The sequence below is a fragment of the Panthera leo genome, chromosome A2, assembly GCF_018350215.1.
Source record: "Panthera leo isolate Ple1 chromosome A2, P.leo_Ple1_pat1.1, whole genome shotgun sequence".
In the NCBI taxonomy this organism is placed as follows: domain Eukaryota; kingdom Metazoa; phylum Chordata; class Mammalia; order Carnivora; family Felidae; genus Panthera; species Panthera leo.
In genome coordinates, this window is record NC_056680.1 from 157,888,150 (window position 1) to 157,912,196 (window position 24,047).

Below are 24,047 nucleotides of genomic sequence, written 5' to 3' on the forward strand. Positions count from 1 at the left end.
CTCCATTAATGAGAACGAGTCTCTTTACTCAGGTTACTGAAACAAATGCTGTATCTTCCAGAAACACCCTCACAGACACACCCAGAAATAATGTTTTACCCACTATATGGGCATCTCTTAGCCCACTCCAGTTGACAAACAAAATTAACTATCACATCATGTATGTGTGGATTTACTTCTGGGCTCCCTATTCTATTCTATTGGTCTATCTGTCTGTCTTTATGTACCATATGTACCATAACATTTTGATTACTGGAGTTCTGTAAAATCGGGATATGGGATGCCTCCAGCTTATTCCCTCTAAAGATTTATTTGGCAATTCATAGACTTTTGTGGTTCCATTTGAATTTAGGGTTGTTTTTTATGACTGTAAAAAAAAATGCCATTCAAGGGTTGATAAGGATTGCAATGAATCTTTGTGTAGTATAAACACAAGAGTATACTCTTTGTGTAGTATAAACATTTTAAGAATATTAAGTTCTCCAGTCCATGAACATGTATGTCTTTTCATCTGTTTACACCTTCTTTAATTTCTTTTATCAATGTTTTGTAGTTTTCATTTCAAAAGTCATTCACCTTCTTAGTTAAGTCCATTACTAAGTACTTTATTCTTTTTTAGAACTATGGTAAATAGGACTGTTTTCCTAATTCCCTTTTCAGACAGTTCATTGTTATCGTATATATACACACTGGAGTTTGGGGAGTTTGGGGAGTTTCTTTGTTCTTTTATTTTTTTTTAAATAATTTTATTTTTTCTCATCATGATAGTGTATTCTTTAATCCCCAATCCCTATTTCACCCATCCCCCATCCATCTCCTCTCTAGTAACCACCAGTTTGTTCTCTATAGTTAAGTCTGTTTCTTGGTTTGTCTCTCTCTCCTTTTTTTTCATTTGCTGATTGTTTTACTTCTTAAACTCTACCTGAATGAAATTATATGGTATTTGTCTTTTTTGATTGATTTAGTTCACCTAGCATTATCATACTTTCTACCTCGATCTGTGTTGCTACAAATGGCAAGATTTTATTCTTTTTTTATGGCTGAGTTACGTATGTGTGTGTGTGTGTGTGTGTCTCACACACACACACACACACACCATATATTCTTTATCCATTCATCTATCTATAGACACTTGGGCTGCTTCCATAATTTGGCTATTGTAAATAATGCTGCAATAAACATAGGGGTGCATGCATTCCTTTGAATTAGTATTTTTGTATTTTTTGGGTAAATGCCCAGTAAGTGCAATGACAAGATCATAGGGTATTTTTAATTTTTTGAGGAACCTTCATGCTGTTTTCCACGCTGGCTGCACCGTTTCCATTTTGTAAGTGTAAGAGGATTCCCACAGTGTAAGAGGGTTCCTGTCTCTCTACATTTTCACCACACCTGTTATTTCTTATGATTTTGAGTTTAGCTATTCTGACTTGTGTGAGGTGATATCTCATTGTAGCTTTGATTTGAATTCCCTGATGATGAGTGATGTCGAGTGTCTTTTCATGTGTCTGTTGGTCATCTGTGGTGTCTTCTTTGGAAAGATGTCTGTTCCTGTCTTCTGACCATTTTTAAATTGGATTATTTGTGTTTGGGTATTGAGCTGTATCAGTTCTATGTATATTTTAGATACTAACCCTTTATCAGATATGTCATTTGCAAATATCTTCTCCCATTCCACAGGTTGCCTTATAGTTTCGTTGGTTGTTTCCTTTGCTGTCCAGAAATTTTTATTTTGATGTAGTCCTAATAGTTTATTTTTTATTTCCCTCGCCTCAGGAAACACATCTAGAAAAATGTTGCTATGGCTGATGTCAGAGAAATTACTTTTTGAGTATTTTTATGGTTTCAGGTCTCACATTTAGATCTTTAATCTATTTTGAGTTTATTTTTGTGTATGCTGAAAGAAAGTGGTTCTGTTTCATTCTTTTGCCTGTGGCTGCTCAGTTTTCCCAATATCCTTTGCTGAAAAGACTACCTTTTTCCCACTGTATATTCATTCCTCCTTTGTTGAAGATTAATTGATCATATAATTGTGGGTTTCTGTGTTTTCTATTCTATTCCATTGATCTATGTGTCTATTTTGATGCCAGTGCCATAATGTTTTTATTTCTACTGCTTTGTGATATAACTTGAAACCTGGAATTGTAATACTTCCAGTTTTCTTTTTCTTTTTCAAGATTCCTTTGGCCACTCAAGGTATTTTGTGGTTCCATCTGAATTTTTGGATTGTTCGCTCTAGCTCTGTTAAAGATGATGTCAGTATTTTGACAGGGATTACACTAGGTCTGTAGATTGCTTTTGGTAGTATGAACATTTGAACAATATTTTTGCTAGGTTTCAACTGAGTTTTTGTGAGTTGAATTGTATTCTGCAATTTACTCAAATCATTCAACAGTTCTGTCTTTTTTTTTTTTTTAACAGAATCTTTAGAGTTTTTGATATATGAGATCACGTCATTTGCAAACAGGAACAATTTCACTTCTTCTTTTCAGATTTGGACGCTTTTATTCCTTTTCCTTGCCTAATTGCTCTGCCTACGAAATCCAGCACTATGTCGAATAGAAATGATAAGAATGAACATCTTTGCCTTGTTTCTGATCTCAGAAGCAAAGATTTCAGTTCTTCCATCGAGTATAATGCTAGCTACAAGCTTGTCACTTACAGCCTTTTCTACGTTTAAGTACCTTACTTTTATTTCTAGTTTGCCGAGAGTTTTTGCCACAAATGCAAGTTGAATTTTGCCAAGCACTTTTTCGGCACATATTGAGATGATCGTGTCATTTTTATCCTTTATTCTGCTAATGTGGTAGATCACATTCATTGATCTTCATGCATTGAACCATTCTTACATCCCAGAAAGAAATCCCACAGTGTCAGGACGGGATTTTTCATGTGAATTTAATGTTGAATTTGACTTGCTAGTATTTTGTTGAGGAGTCTTGCAACTATATTCACCAGGGGTATTGACCTGTAGTTTCTGTGTGTGTATGTGATGTCCTTTCAATGCTTTGGTGGTATCAGGGTAATGCTGGCCTCATAAAATGAGTTGAGGACTATTCTGTCTTCTTCAATGATTTGGAAGAGTTTGAGAAGGATTGGTGTTAATTCTTAAAGGTTTGGTAGAATTTACTGATGAAGCAGTAGGGACCTAAGACTTTCTTTCTAGGAAGGTTTTGTTTACTGATTCAATTTCTACACTAGTTATAGGTCTGTTCAGACTTTCTATTTCCTCATGATTCATTCTTGGTAGGTTACGTAGTTCTAGGAATTTATTCAGTTTTTCTAGATTTTTCTAGATTGACAGTGGCGTGTAGTTGTTCATAGAAGTCTTTTATAATTCTTTGTATATTTGCGGTATCACTTGTACCGTTTCCTTTTTATTTCCAATTTTGAGACTTCTCTCTTCACATTTTGCCGGCCAACTATGGTCCCTTTCGTATACCTTTCATTCTTTACTTCTGTTTGTTTGTTTTTTTTTTAATTTTTTTTTAACGTTTATTTATTTTTGAGACAGAGCGAGACAGAGCATGAACAGGGGAGGGTCACAGAGAGAGGGAGACACAGAATCTGAAACAGGCTCCAGGCTCTGAGCGGTCAGCACAGAGCCCGACGCGGGGCTCGAACCCATGGACCGTGGGATCATGACCTGAGCCGAAGTCGGAGGCTTAACCGACCGAGCCACCCAGGCGCCCCAACTTCTGTTTGTTTTTTAACAAATCCTGTAAAAATTGAAAAGTGATTCTTAGGTCATAGGCTCTACAAAAACAGGGTGAGAGCCAGATTTGGCCCATGAGGTATGGTTTTCCCATCCCTGCTTTATATTAAACTTTCTTATCCAAAAACTGTGTGGTTTCTGTTTCCTGGTTGGATCTGGAGTGATAGAAAATAGATAAAGTCTGCAAGGTGAGATTTGGGGGATTTTTTCGATTGTGGCTTAAGTATAGTGCTATGCCACTTGGCAGTGGGAAAGGGGTTCCGGTAACCTACGAGATGCAGTGGCATCCTAATTAACTATGCTATGTCCTGTGGTTGATTGTGATGAGGTGCTAATTGTAGAAAGTGCCTTGGGAGTCCAGCGGTCTGCTGCTCTAGACCACAATAACAGGAAAAATGACCATCAGGACCGTAGCATGAAATGGATATCTTTCAGGGCACTCAAGCACATACAAAAAGGAAATGACAAGTCCAGATCTGTCCCTTTTCATTCGAGTCATGTTCTGAGAGCCAAAACCAGAACACGTCCATGGGAGCCAAAATGAATCTCTTATTTCTTGTAGCTGCAGGATTGATATTGCCGCACATAAAACCCCTTTAATTGTGCAGTTTGCTAGATTATAAAAACAGTTGAATTCAGAGGCCCACTACCACTAATTCCTCATGTGAGAGTAATGACTGGAAAAAAAATGTGATCCTGAAATCTGGAATGAGGACATCTGGTTGGATCTAGAAGAAAGTATTGAGCTTCCAGATCACTCTGAGCCTTCCTTACCTTTCCCTCCAATGTATTCGGAGACATGACTTTTTCTGCTTAAAAAACAAACAAACAAACGAAAACTGTTACATTCAACTGAGGTAGATGCCTTGAAAGAGAATGATCATTCTACCCATGATTCCCCATAACTATTCCTGTGGTCACTTTACCTGTAACTTCTAGTTATGGTCCAGGAGACAAGTAAACGAATTGACCCCACCAAAAAGAGTTTACACATCAAAAAAAATTACCCCCAAATCTTAATGATGTATCAGCAGAAACTTAGAGAACATACATGAGAAATGATTCCAAGAGTGTTAGATCAGGCTTAATTTATTAATATGAATGAACATAATGGAGATTCTAGATTTAAAACGCTGACTCATTCATCTGGAGGGGGCTCTAACTACTAAACCGTGGGAACAAAGCTGGCTTATATTTAATGAGTCAGGAGCCAGATCTTTCCTGGAAAGATGTGGAGGAGATAATCCAAAGATAGGACTTGTCCATATAATATGCATACCCATCTTCCAGATACATTTAGTAAATAAATAATAAATAAATAAGTTCCAAAAGAAACATCTTCCAATAAGGCATTGAGAAATTCACTCATGCGGAGAACATTTATATCCTTAAAAAACTCGGAGATTGTTTTCCTTTTTTAAGTGAAGGAGTTTAAGGGATGCCAGCATTCAGATGAGTTCACTAAAGGAAAGCAAGGTTGTAATGTTCCACAGAATGCCTTGACCCTTACAGATTTTAGCAGTGGTTAGTTGATCATAGTATCCATAGGAATGTAATAGATGAAAAAAAACATAGAATATCACCTGAAAAGCTTCGCCAGCCACTCAGCTCCTGTAGGGTATGATTTCTCCAACAACTATCTCCTACTAAAATGAAGGGCTTCTCCAGACTACTTCCTGCAGTTTCCTCAGGCACACCCACCATCTTCTTACGGAACGCCACAGTTGAAGGACCACGCCACAGATAGCATTCCTTTGGGTGGCTTTCCAGTGGGTTCTCTTACGTGGGATTAGAAGGAACATTCAAAGCAAGTTCCACTGGCACAGTACCTTGCTGATTTCTCCACATACAGTGAACAGGGGGTGCCTTCTCTGAAAAGGTGTGGATCTCAACCCACCAGGTACCCCTTTTCAGGCACTTGCTTCAGCCTTAGGGAAAGTGGATGTTCTTTATATCTGTGTTTACTTAACTCACTACAGTTCTCATTGTTTCTTTTTATCCCATCCCCTAGGACTTCAACCCCTGTTATAGTTACTTTTTGTTTTCAACTTCCTGTTCCAAATATCGTGTGGTTTCTGTCACCAGACGGGCCCCCAGCTGATTAGATTACATGCAGTTTAAAATCCCTTCTATGCCTAAGAGCTAATTATTCTCTCAGATACAAAAACAAACTTCATTTTACTTCAGTGAGCTGGATTTATAAAGGATTTATCACAGGATTTATAAAGACAGAGGAATTAATTTTTTTTAATTTTTTAATGTTTATTTATTTGTGTATTTATTTATCTCTCTATTTATTTTTGAGAGAGAGAAAGCATGGGAGGGGCAGAGAGAAAGGGAGACACAGAATTTGAAGCAGGCTCCAGGCTCCAAGCTGTCAGCACAGAGCTCGACATGGGGCTCTAACTCACCAGCCATGAGATCATGACCTGATCCTAAGTCAGACACTTAACCGACTGACCCACCCAGGCGCCCCATAATTAAAAATATTTTTGATCCATGCTACAAATAGTATTTAATATATTGGACACCATTACTTTACTTAAATTAACTGCAGTGTGGTATTCAATGTTTTCTTAACCATGGTATAAATTAACATTGCTGTAAACATATACTATTAGTATTCATTTTAGTATTCTTCGAATTTTTTTTTCAAATATAAAGAATTGCCAGGCCCTTTAGGAAAGAATCATGTTTCTTAATCTTAGTTAAATGTTCTGCATTACAGTGATGTTTCCTCTTTAAGCATTGTATAATAAATATATGTTTGCCCTGTAGTCATATTAAAACAGGCTTTCTGCAATATTACAGTTTATTGTTAATTAAAATAAGTTAAGAAAAATGGAAAGTGTGCTGATGAACTCATTAAATTCACTTCGAAAGAAAAATATTCTACCTTTTGAGGGAAAAAAAAAACACAAAGAAATATTCCAGATAGTATAATATAATGTCCAAGGAAGACTCTATACCATTTATGATATATTTAGAAGTTTTTAAAAATATTTAATATAGGCCTTCCTGAATGGCCACTAAGAACCATGATATTACTGCTATTTTACAACTCATTGCTCTATCTACCAAAACAAATGCACCTCAAAAACAATGTCAATGATCAATCTCACATATTCCATGAGGCCCCTGAAAAATATAATAATCTTTTGTACATTAAAATATGCATTAGCTTAAATATCCTGGAGATAAGAGAACTTTCAGTCCAGAAAGAAAGATCAAAGCAAGTCCACTTTGGGATTTTCAGATAATGAAGAGAAACACTGGGAGAAAAGTGAAAAAAAGGAAGCTTACAAAATGTCAATGGGAATAAAAGTTAGTAAATTGATGCCACAGGAAATCACAAAGTTTTAGCAATTTATTTCAAAGAAATATTCTGCTGTATAGGCTGGAAGGACTTATTAAATTCAGAATTGTGCAAAGGGTAAATGATTAACTCAGAGAAATCTAATGGAAGCATATCCGGCTATTTGATTAATTTCTAAGATAGCGTATTTTTTTCCTGAGTTTTCTTCTGGCAAGCACGGTTCTTCTTCTAGCAAACATTTAATGAATGTTTTAAAGGTATGGTAGGTCTCTAAAATAGGGCCGAGTAATCTCTGCCTCTTGATACTCATGCCATTCTGGAGTCTCCTCCCCTTACTGTGAGCAGTTCTCCTGACTCACTTTTCATGATGGCGTACAAAAGAAATGGCAGATGTCAACTCTCAGATCAGATCTTAAAAAGGTTGAAGCTTTCGTCATGGGCACCCTCATTTACTCTTTTACCCTCTTCGGGCTCTTGCGCTGAGGGGAAGAAACGGGCCACATGGCAAGGAACTGATGCGTTCAGTCAAAAGCCAGTGAGGACATGAGACCTGCCAAGAGCCACGAAGGTGAACCTGGAAGTAGATCATTCCCCAGTTGAACCTTCTGATGACTTTATCCCTGGCTGACCCCTTGGTTACAGTCTCCTGGTTACAAGAGAGATCTGGAGTCAGAGCCACCTGCTTAGCCATCACCAGGATCCTAACCCACAGTAACTACAAGAAAAGAACTGTTTGTTACTTCAAAGTGCTACCTTTGGGAGTAATTTGTCACAGGGGTATAGAAAAACAAAAAAAGAAGCGACATGAATATGAATGGTTGATTCAAATTTACAGAAAAGAATATGGTAGTGATGATAATTTGAATATTTAAAGCATATAGGAGATCCTTGTTTGAGAAACTAAATTTACCACCTAATCTTGTTGAAACTGTGGGCGACCTTCAAAATCGACAACATCCCACAGTTTTTCTTAATGCATTCATTCTGTATAATAACTATTAACAGGTTTGATCACAAAATTGACTACAAATTTGTGAGCAATACTTTGTATTGCTTGCCCCTACTCTGTCATAACACATTTCTTGCTGTTGACAGGCCATCTGTCAGTTTATGAATTCGAGAATGGCCTAACTATAACCATGAAATAAATTAATATACACATTAAAAAGAATATAGAATAGAATGATAGGTAGGCAGGCAGATAGACATATAGGTAATAGAACTATTAAGATAAACCTCAAAATGTCTTCTCTACTTGGAAAGAATACAGTCATAGACCATGAATATTCTCAGTTGTAGAGAAAACTAAATCTTCAACGAAACATTCTCTTCTTCCTTCTAGGCACTCAGCCACGTTATTTCTCTGGCTTCCTTTGAAATTAGGAGTGCTCATGTGAAGAGCTTTGGGTGATGATGTGTCCTACCTTCAGGCCTGCCTAGTGTAGACATGTGATTCTACATGTCCTTTTCTGTTTCTGAGTTCCTGGCGTGCAGACAACCCCCGGAAGAAATTGTGACAGCTGTGAATTGAAAATGGCCTGGTCACATTATGGAAGAAATTACTGAATTACTGCTCGGATGAGCACCCCCCACCAGGAACACCTCATCGGAGCAGAACTTGAGCACTAAATACAATTTCTAAGTTATATTACTGTGAGTGTTGTTTTTTGATTGTTTGGTTTTTTGTTTTTTGTTTTTTTTTTTCTTTTTTAGATTTACCCAAGAATATTGAGTGGATTCTGCCTATAAAGAGAGTGTACTGAGAGGGTAAGAGCAAAAATTCCTGAACTGAGTATGAACCCAGGCTGGACCACTTAATAGCTGCGCCATCGTGAGCAATTTGTCTGCAATCTCTGGGTCTCCACTTCCCCACGTACAAAATGGAGTTAACCACGTTGCTAACTTTCATCATTGCTGACGGGAGTGTGCGAAGACACATAAAGCACATAGAATAGCAAGGGGCACACGTGTAACAATCTAATACTCTAAATACTCCCCCCTCCTTATCCACCTCCCTCTCCTTTTCTTATTCTTCCTAAACCTCTTCTTTGATGAACAAAGTCAGGTCACAGTTTGCGGGATCAAGTCCCGTGATGGGCTCTGCACTAACAGCACGGAGCCTGCTTGGGATTTTTTCTCTCCCTCTCTCTCTCTACCTATTCCCCGCTAGCGCACACACGCTGTCTCTTTCTCAAAAATAGATTAAAAAACTTTAAAAAACTCACTTGAGCTTATAAAATATTTCTTTTTATCTATATGTGTGTGTATAAATGTATGCATATTATGTATATATGCATGTATGTATTTTTTCGAAAACTATGTTATAATCCCACTGTGTCTGTTTTGGAATAAGACTTTTTTGAAAATGTTGAGATTACAGATCCAGGCAATTAGAACCCAGAGTCATCACACTGATCTTAAGAAAGCTACACTTGTGATATTTGAACATGACGAAGGCAACATTTTATTATTTATAGTATGATAAAAACAACAAAACAAAAACAATAATAGCAAAAATGCCATGTGTTTAGTTATGGTTCTAAGGGCTTTATATACACTAACTCATTTGATCCTTATAAAAATTCTATGCGGGGGTGCCTGGGTGGCTCGGTCGGTTGAGCGTCCGACTTCAGCTCAGGTCACGATCTCACGGTCTGTGAGTTCGAGCCCCGCGTCGGGCTCTGTGCTGACGGCTCAGAGCCTGGAGCCTGTTTCCGATTCTGTGTCTCCCTCTCTCTCTGCCCCTCCCCTGTTCATGCTCTGTCTCTCTCTGTCTCAAAAAAATAAAATAAAACGTTAAAAAAAAATTAAAAAAAATTCTATGCGGTATAAGCTACATTATCTCTATTTGACATGTGAGAAAATTCAATTGTAATGATGAGGCTAGATAGATTTCCTAAAGTCATATATTCAATATGTGAAAGATCTTGGATCCAAACCAAGGAAATGTTGCTCAAAAGTCAGTGGTCTTAATGGATGCCCTATACCACTGAGGATATATGAATTGTCACAGCTAGATGTTTAGCTTTAAGAGTTTTAGGTTTTCCTCTATAAGGAAAAATTAATAGGATTCATTCTTTGAACTAATTTTAAAAACTATTCCATAGTTATCATTTCTTTGAACTAATTTTAAAAACTATTTCCCCGGAGGTTTCAGAGTCCACACAGGAACACAATTTTGTCAACTGGAGAGAGAGGTAGGACTCGTGACTATGAGGCAGATTTGTTCACTGAAAAGTTAGCTGAGTTCAAAGGATCGGTTCTCTGACCTTACGAGCCTTGTGTTCAAACCAGCTGAAAATCTAGTCCAAGGATCAGCTTAGACTGAGCACTGTAGCATGAAATGAAATGCAAAGGACACTTCCTAAGCAAATTTCATGATGAATGGCAGTACACTGCATTTTAAGGAAATTTCTAGTGAGACATGCATGGATCAATGCTAGGTCAAGTCTTGTTCAACAGCATTTATAATTAGCTGGGACAGGAAGTAATGGTTAGATTAACGACTCTTACAGGTGGTGTTAATTTGAGAAGTAAAAGAAGCCTCTAGATATCGATATGTCATTGTATATAGAAACTAAAAAGATGACGATGATGATAGATCAATCGATCGATCAATCTAGATAAATAGATATTGCCCGATAGTATGGAAAACTATTCTGACTCTGATGATATTTGGTTTTCTAAATAAGCTCAACATACTTAATGTACATAATTTAATACTTACATGATGATTCAGTTTCTTTATAAATGTGACTCATGGTAATGGTTGAGGTAATTTAATGACATGCTTAAGACTGTTTGAATACAATTCTTGCCTCTGATTCTAGAAAAGCCACATTTAAAGTTAATTGACTACTCTTACGGTTTATAATTCCTTTACCTTCAGGATCTTTGCTGTCACTTATGGTTCTTTTATCTCTTAACTGTCTCTCAGATCCATTATAATTTGTTATAGCTGTGTACATTTTTATGTTCAGGCTTATGAGAATTGTATACAAATAGTCTTGGAATGAGGATCTAATGATTGTTAGTCTCATGAGTAAGATAATGGAACACTGTGACATATATTTATTAGACTTCTCTATTCTCCTTAGTTGAGGTTTCTAGACATGATTTCCTGACAGGTGAAGTGATCTTAAGGTTTCAGACGTCATGTTTTGCCTTGAACATTCATGCTTTTATATCCCCATGACATCACTTCATAGATTAATTTGGTAGAATCTATTTGCAAGGCTGAAATATTATGGAAAACTATTTGAAGATAAATTGGAAGAAAGAAGGAAAATTAACTTCGGTATAAGTATAGTTTCTCCCCCAAAAATGCTTTTACAATATATCATTCCAAGTCCTCCTGTATAAGTCCTCGTGCCCCCAAGCAACTATTCCCAACTATTCTTCTCTTGCTTTCTGTATTCGTGTTGACTATGGCCCATAATAAGCATGATAAACTGGAAAGTTAAAAAGAAAACAGTGCTTATCTGAGGCCTCCTAACAAATTGCAACTACTTAGCTCCCAAGATGCATATGAGCTCTTGCAGCATTTTAAAGTACCACACAAATTGTCTTTAAAACTTTTTTCACGGAGTACTGGACCTTGCTTCAGATTACTGAACCTTGCTTCAGATTACTGAATAATATTAACGTCTTAATTCTACTTTCTCTGAATTATCTTCCTCCCCTGGCACCTGGGTGGCTCAGTTGGTGAAGCATCCAACTTCCGCTCAGGTCATGATCTCTTGCTACGTGGGTTCGAGCCCGATGTCGGGCTCTGTGCTGACAGCTCGGAGCCTGGAGCCTGCTTCGGAGTCTGTCTCCCTCTCTCTCTGCCCCTCCCCCACTCGCACTCTGTATCTCTCTGTCTCAAAAATAAATTAACGTTAAAAAAAATAAATTTAAAAATTACCTTCCTCCCCAATGTGGACATGACATAAGCTGTTTAGATATGTTAATTAAGGCATATTGTCTAGATCAATTTACAGTTACAAAATGATATATTTCTGATATAAAATACTGATGAATTAGTCAAATAAAGTTAACAAGCAGGTGAAGAAAAATAATAATCATTACATAAATTAACTAATAATCTGAGACCCAATTACTTGCTCTTTTAAATTTCACAAGCAACTTACTTTATTTAAAAAAAAAAATTACGTTCATCCATTTTTTGAGAGACAGAGCATGAGTAGAAGAGGGACAGAGAGACAAGGAGACACGGAATCCAAAGCAGGCTCCAGGCTCTGAACTGACAGCACAGAGCCCGACACGGGGCTCGAACTCACAGACCGTGAGATCGTGACCCGAGCCGAAGCTGGACACTTAACTGACTGAGCCACCCAGGTGCCCCTAAATTTCACAAGAATATTTTAATTCAGCATTCTGAAAATTTTTAGCACCATTTATTTTCCTCAAAGTGGTTGAGGAAAATTAAACGTGTCCTCATTATTGGGATAGGTGACCCAAATGATGAATTTGCTGTTATCAGTGTGAAATAATCCTGTCATTGGTATAATAGTGCACACTTTAGAATCCTTGTGATTGTTAATTATCGCATTCTAGCAAATAAGATATACCTACTTGAGGATTACATTTCTGCAATTATCCCTTCATTCTTCTGTATTATCTCTTTACTACCTGTATGAATATCTAAACCTGCTATAATATCCTCATCTTTAATAATTAAATAACAGATTCTATTTCTGTTCAGCCGCTACTCTATTTGCTGCAATTTGGTCTCATTTTAGTGCTAATATTGTTTTCCTTCTAGCACTCTTGTTTTTTAAACAACGCCAACAGAGGCTTCTCAATTGTGTTAGTATTTCCAAATAACCCATTTGGGGTGGGTTGATCCATTATTGAACCTGCTTCTTTGTTTACTTACATTATTAATTTTTAATTTTAGCTGGATTGTTTCCTGCTACTACTTTTGACTTTTTCGGCTGCTTCATTTCTAGCTAAATAATACAGAGGGTGTTTAGCCTTTTCCCTTTCCTATTCAAAGTATTGGCTACTCTAGTTTTTCTGCTATAGCTTTGTCTCACAAGCTTTGATGCATAATATTTGTATTATCTTCCAAGACATTTCTCATTCCCATAATATTTCTTCTTCTCTTGTTTGCACAAGTTAATTACTATTGCATTTTATAGTTTCCAAGTGTGTTATGCTTTTAGGGGGCTGTTATTATTTATTCCTCACTTCATTTTTATTTTGGTCAAAGATGTGATTTCTAATGATAGCGATCAATGGTAAAAATCTTTAGAAATATTTCGGACTCTGGTGGCGCCAGGGTGGCTCAGGCGGTTAAGGGTCCGACTTCAGCTCAGGTCATGAGCTCATGGTTGGTGAGTTCAAGCCCCACGTCAAGCTCTGTGCTGACAGCTCAGAGCCTGGAACCTGCTTCCGATTCTGTGTCTCCCTCCCTCTCTCTCTGCCCATCCCTTGTGCACGCTCTGTCTCTTTGTCTCTCAAAAATAATAAGTAAACATTAAATTTTTTTTAAAAAAAGAAATATTTCTGACTCTGGCTTTATGATCAAGTGTAGGTTCTATTTGGTTGTTTATAATATTTCAATAGTGCTTGAAAACTTGTTTTTTCCATTTGTAATACAAAACTATAAAAGTATACATATATTAGACTAAAGTTATTTTGTTCTAACATTTTATGCTTTTATAATTCCTTTTCCTTTGTTCTATCCCTGAGAGCTTGTTTTGAACTATCACTATGATAGGATATTTTTATTTCATCTTTAATAATTCTGTCAACTTTTGTCTCAGATGCCTTCAGGTTATATTATTGTTGGTTACCTGTTATTTTCCATTATTGCACCTTCCTACAAAATTCCTCTCAATCTAGAAATGCATTGTGTTTCCCAGTTTTTTCTTGTGTCGTGTTTTGTTTTTAATCCATATACCATATTTCTTCTGGTTAATTGTTGCCTATTATATCATTTTTCCATCCTTTTATTTCAAATTTTCTGTGTCCTTATTACTTCATTTTGGTAGAAGCCCAGAGCTGGCTTTGTTTTTATTTCTAATTCTATCTATCTCAAACTTTTAATTGGAAAGTTGAGTACATTTTCACTTACTATGATTAACCATGTATTGGGGATTATTTCTACCATTCTGCTTTACTTTGGCTTAAGTGTTTTCATATTGCCCTATTTCAAAATTCTTTTCTATTTTAGAAGTTATGTTTATTCTTTTTATGTTTAGCCTTTAAAGTTTACTATTCAAACTTAATAGTATCCAAAACGAACATATTTGCCCTCTGCTTAACATTACAAAGTCCTAGGAAGACTCAAAATCAGATCACAATCCTCACCAATTATATGTTACAACCTCTCAGAATTTTAGTTCTATATTATTCTTTAATCTCTGCAGTTAGAAAATAACACACAGTTATTCACAATTATTAACGTTCACTGATTTCCTTACTGGGTTGTTTCTAATTGTTCCTTTACCTTGTCATTTTATGTTTTAATTTATTTTTCATTTCTAGGAGCCCTTTATGGATTCTTTTCAAATCTTCCCGGCCTTTTCTTTGTAGTCTCTTGTTCTCCACTAATACTTTTGATATACATATATTTTTTAATCAGTAAACAAACACTTAAAATACATTCTCAGTTTGAAGAGATGCACTCCCAAGGGTACTCTGAATTTAGTGACACATAGGCAAGCAACAAAGTGACAAGTAGGCAAGCCCAATATGGTCTCATCAAGTTTCTTTTTGTTTCTCGCTGCAGAGGACCTAGCTTCCATTCCCATAAGACATAGCCATTCGGCACTCTGACTTTCATGTCATCACTTGGTAAGCCTTAGGCATTAATCTCCTTTCTCCATGCTTCCAAGCCTCCTTTCTCAAAAAAAAAAAAAAAAAAAAAAAAAAAAAAAAAAAAAAAAAAAAAACAAAAAAACAAAAAACACACATCAGTAGGGGCAGGAGAAGGCCTGTCCAAACTATATGTCTTTTATTTCCTAATGTTGCCTTATTACATTCAGTAGGACTTCCGGCACTATATAAAATAACCGTAGAAACAACGGATATCTTTGCCTTGTGCCCAATCTTAGGGCTAGGGCAGATACACTTTAGCTGAGGCTTGGTTTTTTTTATTTTGTTTTGTTTATCTTACCCACATTGGAGTTTCTGAAGTGCTAACTTCTTTAGCTTCAGGTGTGGGTCCACTGGGGTCCATGTGGGTCCATATGAGGCAAAATGAAAACCCAGGGAACTGGTACCATGTACCAGCTCTGTGGCTCCTGATATCTCTCACCAGGCTGCCTTCTTGTCCCTACCTGTCAGTATTCTAGTATTTGTTTTATATATAATTTTCAGGGATATTTAACTAACTGCACTTAGGAGGAGGAACGGGGAACTGTGTCTAATTTCGCTTCCCTGCTTTTCATATTTTAACTCAGAACACAGCCTCCAACATCACGGTGCTACGGTTTTAGCTGCCTTGCTTAAGCTAAGAAGTCATGGCCAACTTTCTACATGTAGAATATTCTGCTATTGTGCATGGCCAGTGAAGAGTTCATCCTGATTAGCATCACGGTCAGAGGCGTTTTTAACTTCCTATCCCTTACCACTAGGCCAATAGATGCAATGATTCTTCCTAACAACATTAAACAAATAATCTGATCCCTAGCTGCAGGCGTTCACAGGATTGTAGCTGCGTGAGCATTTCATACCCAGCATATCTACATTATCATATCTTAACAAAAGAGTCTCAATTTGCACATGTATGTCAAGAACATAGATGCACTGTTAATTCAACTTGGAACAATACATAATGTTTCCAGAGGATAGGGGAAAATGTGAAAATGTCTCCTCTGTTTGCCACATTGGAATGACAAAGATACCGTTAATTTATTTCAACCCACTTCTCACTGACATGGAATCTGGCAGGAGAATTCCTGTCTTGTGACTCCCTAACAGTTGGTTTTATTGCAAAGTAAGCGTTACTTAATTCCTGGGATCAACAGGGCCAGTATTAGAGCATTGTATTTTTTTCCAGGATTTTAATAACCGCAGCTGTGCTTACTCATGGGCAGAGAAAGGGTAGAAGGAGAGAAATTTCCTAGGATTTGTGTGATCATCAAAAATACCGTTCCTGAGGGTCACCACAATCCTAAAAGCCATCTATTCATATTCTGCAGATAAACTGCATGATTAGCAAGATGTCTAGCTCAATGACTCAGAAATAATATTCAGAGAAAATTAAATAGCTGACTGATGTAGATGCTGAACAAATTGCTGGTATACAGATATTTGAATTGGTTAAAGTATGCTAGAAATCTTCAGAATACAATTAGAAAAGTAACAAAGTAATACATTTTTAAAAGCCTACTTCAAAATTGTTATGAATTTATATTATTTTCCATGCTTAATTAGACTAATAGAGAAAATAATTCAAAAGGTACTGTTACAACTAGATGACAAATTTCAGATATATTGCTATAGTGAATCTCTTCAAATATCCTATATTCAAACAGTATTTTAGAGTGCTATGTATCTTTTTTTTAAATTTATTTTTGAGAGAGAGAGAGAGAGAGGGGGAGGGGCAGAGAAAGAGGGAGAGGGAGGGTCCCAAGCAGGCTCCTCACTGTCAGCACAGAGCCCGACATGGAGCTCGAACTCACGAACCATGGGATCATGCCCTGAGCCAAAATCAACAGTCCTCTGGCTGCTTGACCGACTGAGCCCCCCAGGTGCCCCAGGAGTGCTATCTGTCTTCAGAGTGGGTCTTTCTTCATGGACTACACCACATCTTGGAATGAAAAACTTTCATCTCCAGGAATATAGGTATCTTTGCAGACTTGGTCACGTGTTATAAATAGTGCAAGAGTCGACAATTATATTTTCAGTTTTGTTTCTTTTTTTTTTATTTTTTTTTAATGTTTATTTTATTTTTGAGACAGAGAGAGACAGAGCATGAACGGGAGGGGCAGAGACAGAGGGAGACACAGAATTGGAAGCAGGCTCCAGGCTCTGAGCCATCAGCCCAGAGCCCGATGCAGGGCTCGAACTCACAGACCGTGAGATCGTGACCTGAGCTGAAGTCGGACGCTTAACTGACTGAGCCACCCAGGCGCCCCTCAGTTTTGTTTCTTAATGTGAACTATGTCCACTAAGCCATACATTTTCGTATTTATGATATTAATTTAAATTTCATATGTTCTACAAGACACAAAAAGTTCTAAATTTTGTAATAATGTCTTTCTTTTCAACGTGCTTGCCAGATTTTAACACAATCTTCTTTTATACCTACATGCGGATAAAGATTGCTCCTTAGTTACAATTTAAATACCTTGTCTTTTCTGGAAGTAACTGAAATAATAACAAAAATGGGAATAATTAAGCAGCAGATGTTCACAAAGCATAAAAAAAGTATAATAGCTTTGTTTGATCCAAAGTGAATTTAAAAAACCCCTGAACAAGAAAGATTAATGTCATTGGCTTGAGACAAAATACATCATGAAGTTATCACACAACCTGGTAGGTTTTTGACTCATTGACTAATATTAGTTTTCAACAACTTTTTGTGTTCAAGTTTCTTTGAAGCAAATACTGTTCCAAATTTGTTAGTGAGGCATAAATGAGTGACACATAAATGAATAGCAACTAGACTTAGAAACTTCTCTTTTTCATCTCTTTACTCTTGTAAATATCTACATAAGTGAAATTACCATTCTCTTTTGCTGAAAAATGCAGTCAGAATACCTTTTTCTTTCTGTCTGTCTGCCTCCCCCCCTCCTTTTTTGCTTGAGAAACAAAAACAGAACTCATATACTCTTATCAAAGTACAAGACCCCACTGTAATTGCTCACTGTAAAAAGTTCAGCATAATGCAACCCAATTACATAACTTACGAAACTGATATGCATAATACCTCTATGGCGGGAATAATTTTTTTTCTTAAGTAATTGCCATAGATCAAATGTCTGCTGCCTCTTAAATTCACGTATTAAAGCCCTATTCCCCAATCCCCAGTGTGATGGAACTTGGAGGTGGGGCTTTGGTAGGAAATCAGGTTTAGATAAGGTCACGAGGGTGGAGCCCCATGATGGCATTAGTGTCCTTATAAGAAGAGGAAGAGACCAGAGCCCTCTCTCCATCCCTCAGGTATAGATAGACCGGGAAGAAGCCTGTCTACAAATTAGGATGAGAGTTCCCACTAAACACCAACTCTGCTGGCACCTTGATCTGGACTTCCTAGCCTTCAAAAACGTGTGAAGTAAATGTTTATTGTTGAAGCCGCACAGTGTATGATATTTTGTGACAGCCCAAATTGACTAAGACAGTAACAATATTAGGACTTTCCAGAGAAATAGAACCATTAGGGGATGCGTATACAAGCCTTCCTCAACTTACCATGGGACTACTTCCCAATAAACCCATTGTAAGCTGAAAATAAAGTATGTCGAAAATGCATTTAATACACCTAACCTATCGAACATCATAGGTTAGCCTCGCCCGCCTTAAACTTGCTTAGAACACTTACATTAGCCTATAGTTGGGCAAAATTATCTCACACAAAGCCTGTTTTATAATAACGTATTGACTATCTCATATAGATTATTGAATACAGTACTGAACGTGAAAACCAGAATGTTCGTGTGGGTACAGAATGGTTGCAAACTTATCGGCTGTTGCCCCTTCTGACCCTGCGGCTGACCGGGAGCTGTAGCTTGCTATCGCTGCCTCGCTTCACGAGGAATTATCCCACCACGTGTTTCTAGCCTGGGAAAAGAGCAAAAGTCAAAATTAAAAGTGTGATTCCCCCTAAATGGTCTATTTCTTTCACACCATTTTCAAGTTGAAACGGCGTAAGTGGAGCCATCATAAATCGGGGGTCATCTGTATGCATATACAGAGAGAGAGAGAGAGAGAGAAAGAGAGAGAGAGAGGGAGAGAGAGAGAGAGAGAGAGAGAGAGATTTATTATAAGGAATTGACTTACATGATTTTGGAGGCTAAGGTGTCTCACCATCTGCCACCTGCAAACTGGAGACCCAGGAAAGCCGGTAGTATAGTTCCAGTCCAAATTCAAAGGCCTGCGGACCAGGAAAATCAATGGTATCAGTTCCAGTCGGCGGGCAGGAGAAGGCCAACGTCCAGCCAAAGCAGGCAGGCAGATACAGTCAATTTTCCCTTCCTCAAACTTCTTGTTCTGTCAGGTCCTCAACAGACTGGGTGATGCTCACCCACCTCGGGCAGGGCAATCTGCTTTTTTCAGCCGGCGAATTCAAATGCTAATCTTAAATAGAAACATCCTTACAGACATATCCAGAAATGTGTGATACAGACATCTGGGCACCCTGTGGCCCTGTCAAGCTGACACACAAAATTAACCATTACAGTAATCCTTGTTACTATAACGGCTAGAAGCCCTTTCCCCCGTCCCTTCATTATGTTACATTTTTGTAAGGTCTTATATTCGTTCATTCATTCATTCATTCATTCATTCATTGGCTTTACTTTATTATGTTCAGACACCACGCCACATTCTGAGGAATGCGAGGTTGAACATGGAAGGCTTCCAACTAGCGAACCGTTTGGGTCCAGCGGAGAAAAGGAAGTCATCAGGCCACTTTTCTACAGTGTGATAACTGCTCTATTTATCTTTGAGCCCAAATTATAATAAAAACAAGCAGGCAAGATCAAGTTTTCCCGAGAACATCAGGGGTGTCTTACAGAGGAGGTAGTGTGGTAACTGGGTCTTACAGAACGAACACAATTTCACAAGAAAAGAAAGGACAAAGCAAGAAAAGGGAATAGTCTATGATAAGGCACAGAGGTCTGAAGGGCCATGCTCTGGGTGTTAAGATGGGAGGATTCCATGCACTGAGGTTCATATCAACATGCTACCGGGGACAAGAAAGAGATTATACTATGAATCCTCTGAGAAATTATCTTTAGTTACCTAGCGGCAACAACCACATCAACCACTTTCTTCTGAAATTCTCTCTATAAATGCGTCTTCTCTCCACCACTTGGAGATTTAGGAGAGTAAATAAGTGTGGTCATTCTGTGAAATGCTTTCATTAGTCTCATCCTCCAATGGTACTGTAATTCCTTCAGGTTGACCATATTACTTGGGATTGGTATTGTAGATAAATATGATTTCTCAGAAGGGCAGTAAAACGGACCATTAAAAACTTAGCACAAATTAGCTTTTTCAGTGTAATTGACTGCACACAGAGGGACCATAAGGGATTTGGGACATGACGCAGACCCATTTCAATGCAAATGAAAAGGAACAAAAGTGTGCAGATATGAGATGCTATTCAGTTAGGGCAGATCTCAGCAGAAAACCAAAACAGATTTTTTTGGATAATCTAAGAGGCAGCATGAGACTTTTAATTATCAAAACACAGGAGGCTACTAAGGCAGTGATTGACAGGTCCTGAAACAAAATATGATGCAGTCAAAGGAGACCAGTTCCAAGCTCTTCCAGGTTTAAGAACTGGAGAGAAAGACAAATGGTCTTAATTTTAGGTTACTATCAGCCTAGCACACAAGAAGTGCAAAAGACTCACATCACGTTAAGCTTAATAGAGGTGGATGTGGCTCACTGCTGTTTTCCTTTATTCGTCATAAAAACAGATTCAATTTTCTCTGATCTAAGCAGGCTTTACGGAACCCTTATCCACAGGTGAAAGAGCCCAGAAGTACAGACCCGTAGCTTTTGCTTTTTACAGCACCTTTGACTACATGCTTGGAGAGATACGGTAGTACTCAAGGGACCACACTATTTCCCGTGTAAAGAAATATTTATGGGTCCATAATTGCATAATCCCATTTTCTATTTTACTAAGTCATTGTATCAATTCAAGGTGCCCATGTGGCTACCCTGGCCATGGTCCACCATGGAGGTTGCATGCCTCCATCTTTGTTTCTGCCTAAGGCTGTTCAGTCTATAGAAAAGAACAAATAGTTGAAAGAAATTCTTTTTCAACAAGAATTATTTTATTTAACTTCACTTACATTTAGATTTTTATATGGAAAGAAATTATTGTCCAATTTCTTACTCTATGGGACGTCACATAATTTGAGAGCGTTCTCTCTCTCTCCAAAATTAAAACTTAAAAAAAAAAAAAACTTTAAAGCATAAATAATATGGAATCCTAAAGACTCAGATTCAGAGACAGAGAGGGTTCTCTGATCCAGCGTTACTGGCCTATTCATTCTTAAGAAGTAATACAACCATTTCAAGAATACAGAATATTTTTTTTATTTCTAAAGTGTATATTTCTCTTTTAATCCTCATCTCCAATCCCATCCCCCTTGCTCCTATAAGTAACTCCTGTGACGTTATAAAGTGGGTTTTTAAAATCCAGCTACCATGTATTTATTTGGATGTAAATCTTTTTTTTTAATGTTTATTTATTTTGAGAGAGAGACAGAGAACATGAGCAGAGGAGGGACAGAGAGAGAGAGAGACACAGAATCCAAAGCAGGCTCATGGCTCTGAGCTGTCAGCACAGAGTCGGATGCGGGACTCGAACCGACAAACTGAGATCATGACCTGAGACAAAGTCAGACACTTAACCGACTAGCCACCCAGCAGCACTGGATGTTAATCTTTGAATGATATTCTCCTCTGCTGGATGGGTGCTTTAATATACACATGTGCTGGGGCACGTGGGTAGTTCAGTCGATTAAGCTTACGACTCTTGGTTTCAGCTCAGGTCATGATCTTGCAGTTTCCTGGGTTCCAGCCCCATGTCGGGCTCTGCGCTGGCAGCATGGAACCTGCTTGGGATTCTCTGTCTCCCTCTCCCTCTGCCCCTCCTCCACTTGTGCTATCTCTGTCTCTCTCAATAAAAAAACAATATTTTTAAAAATATATACACATATGCTATTATATTACAAATAAATATATTATACTCATTTCAGTTTTGTTAAACTCTTATGCATTTGAGATCTACATCATTTGCTTTACAAAATTTAAATACGTAACTGTTTTCTCCATAAAATTTTTGTGTGTATTTTAGATAATTTCCAAGATATGCTATAGATTTTATTGTTATTTGAAATGGTTGTCTATTTTTTCCTTATTTTTTATTTTATTACTGATAGAAAGGAATGCTATTGATTTTTATGGGTAAACCTATATATTAAAAATAACATAGGATCCTCCCTGCTCATCTTTTTTTCTCTTATTTCACTTTGCTTGCTTTATTGTTTAATCCGGGATCTCCAACTTCTCAGTAAACACGAGTGATGACAGGTAAGAAGGCAGCCTTATCTTCTTTTAGTAGTTAAAAGGAATTCGTCAACATGTCTACATCTAAAATGATCCTTGCAGTAGTGTTTTTATATTCCAACTTTACCAAGAAGTCCCATTGTATTCTGACTTTTCTGGACTCATTTCCTTAATGATGAAGCAGAGTTGTATGCTCATAAGCTCATCTCCTACTTGAATTTTTTGCAATTGAATCTTTACCCCTTCCTCTAAATAACAGGGGGTAAACTTATTTTGTTTTATTTTTTACTTTTCCAGCTGGCTCTACCGCCTTTTCCTTTGTATTATCCAATGACCAGCAACGATCTGACTAGGACTGTGTATAAGAGACGAAGAGTAACAATCTTAACACTTCACTTTTCCCTCCTATTCCCATTCCATGGTTCTTGGCCTTTTTCACCTCCAAGCCAATGTCCCTCCATACCAACCTCTGCAGATCCTCTCTCTTTCTCCCTGGCCAGTGCTCAAGTGAAGGAGTGACTTTGAAAGAGCCATGAATTTAGTCATGCATTGTGACTAGAAAATACAATCCATCCAGGAGGCTTATGAGGATTTAATTAAGCCTCCTTAATAGATTTTTAGTAGGGTGCTCTTTTTGCATTATTTTTGATATGTAAGTTTTTTTTTTCATTATGAACCATTTTAATTGTCCCTAAATCACATAAAACATTGATTACAGACTGAATTATTCATATACTTACTCTATCTATAAAGAAATAATTGAATATCTACATTATGTCAAATAATAGGCTAAATTTGAGGAAATAAATCAACAAAAACCAACAGGGACCTTGTTTTCATGAAGCTTTTATTCTAATGAAGCACGAAGAGGGAAATCAATCAATCACATTAATATAAAACCTGATGTAAATATTCAGAAGTAAAGGAACATATATGTTACCATAGAACAAAGAGATTTTACTAGATATGCTACCATGGAAATCATTCTCTATGAAAATGATGATTAAGTATAAGCTTGATGGGTAAATAGAAATTAATTAGGCAACTGAGGTTGATTGATGGGGTGGGTAGCATAGCACATTCTAGCAGGAAAGAAAAAATAGGGGCAAAATACCTGCTTGGAAGAAATTGGTGTATTTGAAGAATGGGAAGTTCATTGTGGCTGATGTGAAATGAGGTGGCTAAACTGAGATGAAGCTGGCAGGGAAGGACTTTGCAAACTGAATTATTCATAATAATAATAATAAATTATTATTATTTGCAAACTTTATTCAGAACTTTAAAATCAATGAGACAACATTAAATGGTTTCTAAAAACTGGGAAATATGATTGGCTTTGCATTTGAGAAGATTACTCTGCCTACTTGTAAGCAATGGCTTTGAAGTGAGTTCCTGTTAACAGGAGAGCCAAGTAGGGAGATCATTATAGTGGTCCAGGAAGAGATGATGACCTAGAAACCGTAGTGACAATGGGGATGAATACAAGTAGGTGGATTTGATAGACGTAATATAGGGAACCTAGGCAGTGTATTGTTTGCTTGTTTGCTTGACTCGTTTGCTGTGTTTGAGAGAGTGAAGGATTGAGGATGACTTCTATTAACTGAATGTGTATGACCCCTCCCATCCAAATTTCCTTGTGAAGCCGTAATCTCCAGTGTGATGGTATTTGGAGGTTGGACCTTTGGAAGGTAATTAGGTCCTGAGGGTGGGGCCCTCAGGATTGGAATTGGTGCTCCTGTAAGAACAGACTAGAGCGAGACGATCTCTCTTCCTTCCATGTGAAGAGACAACAAGATGGCCATCTGCAAACAG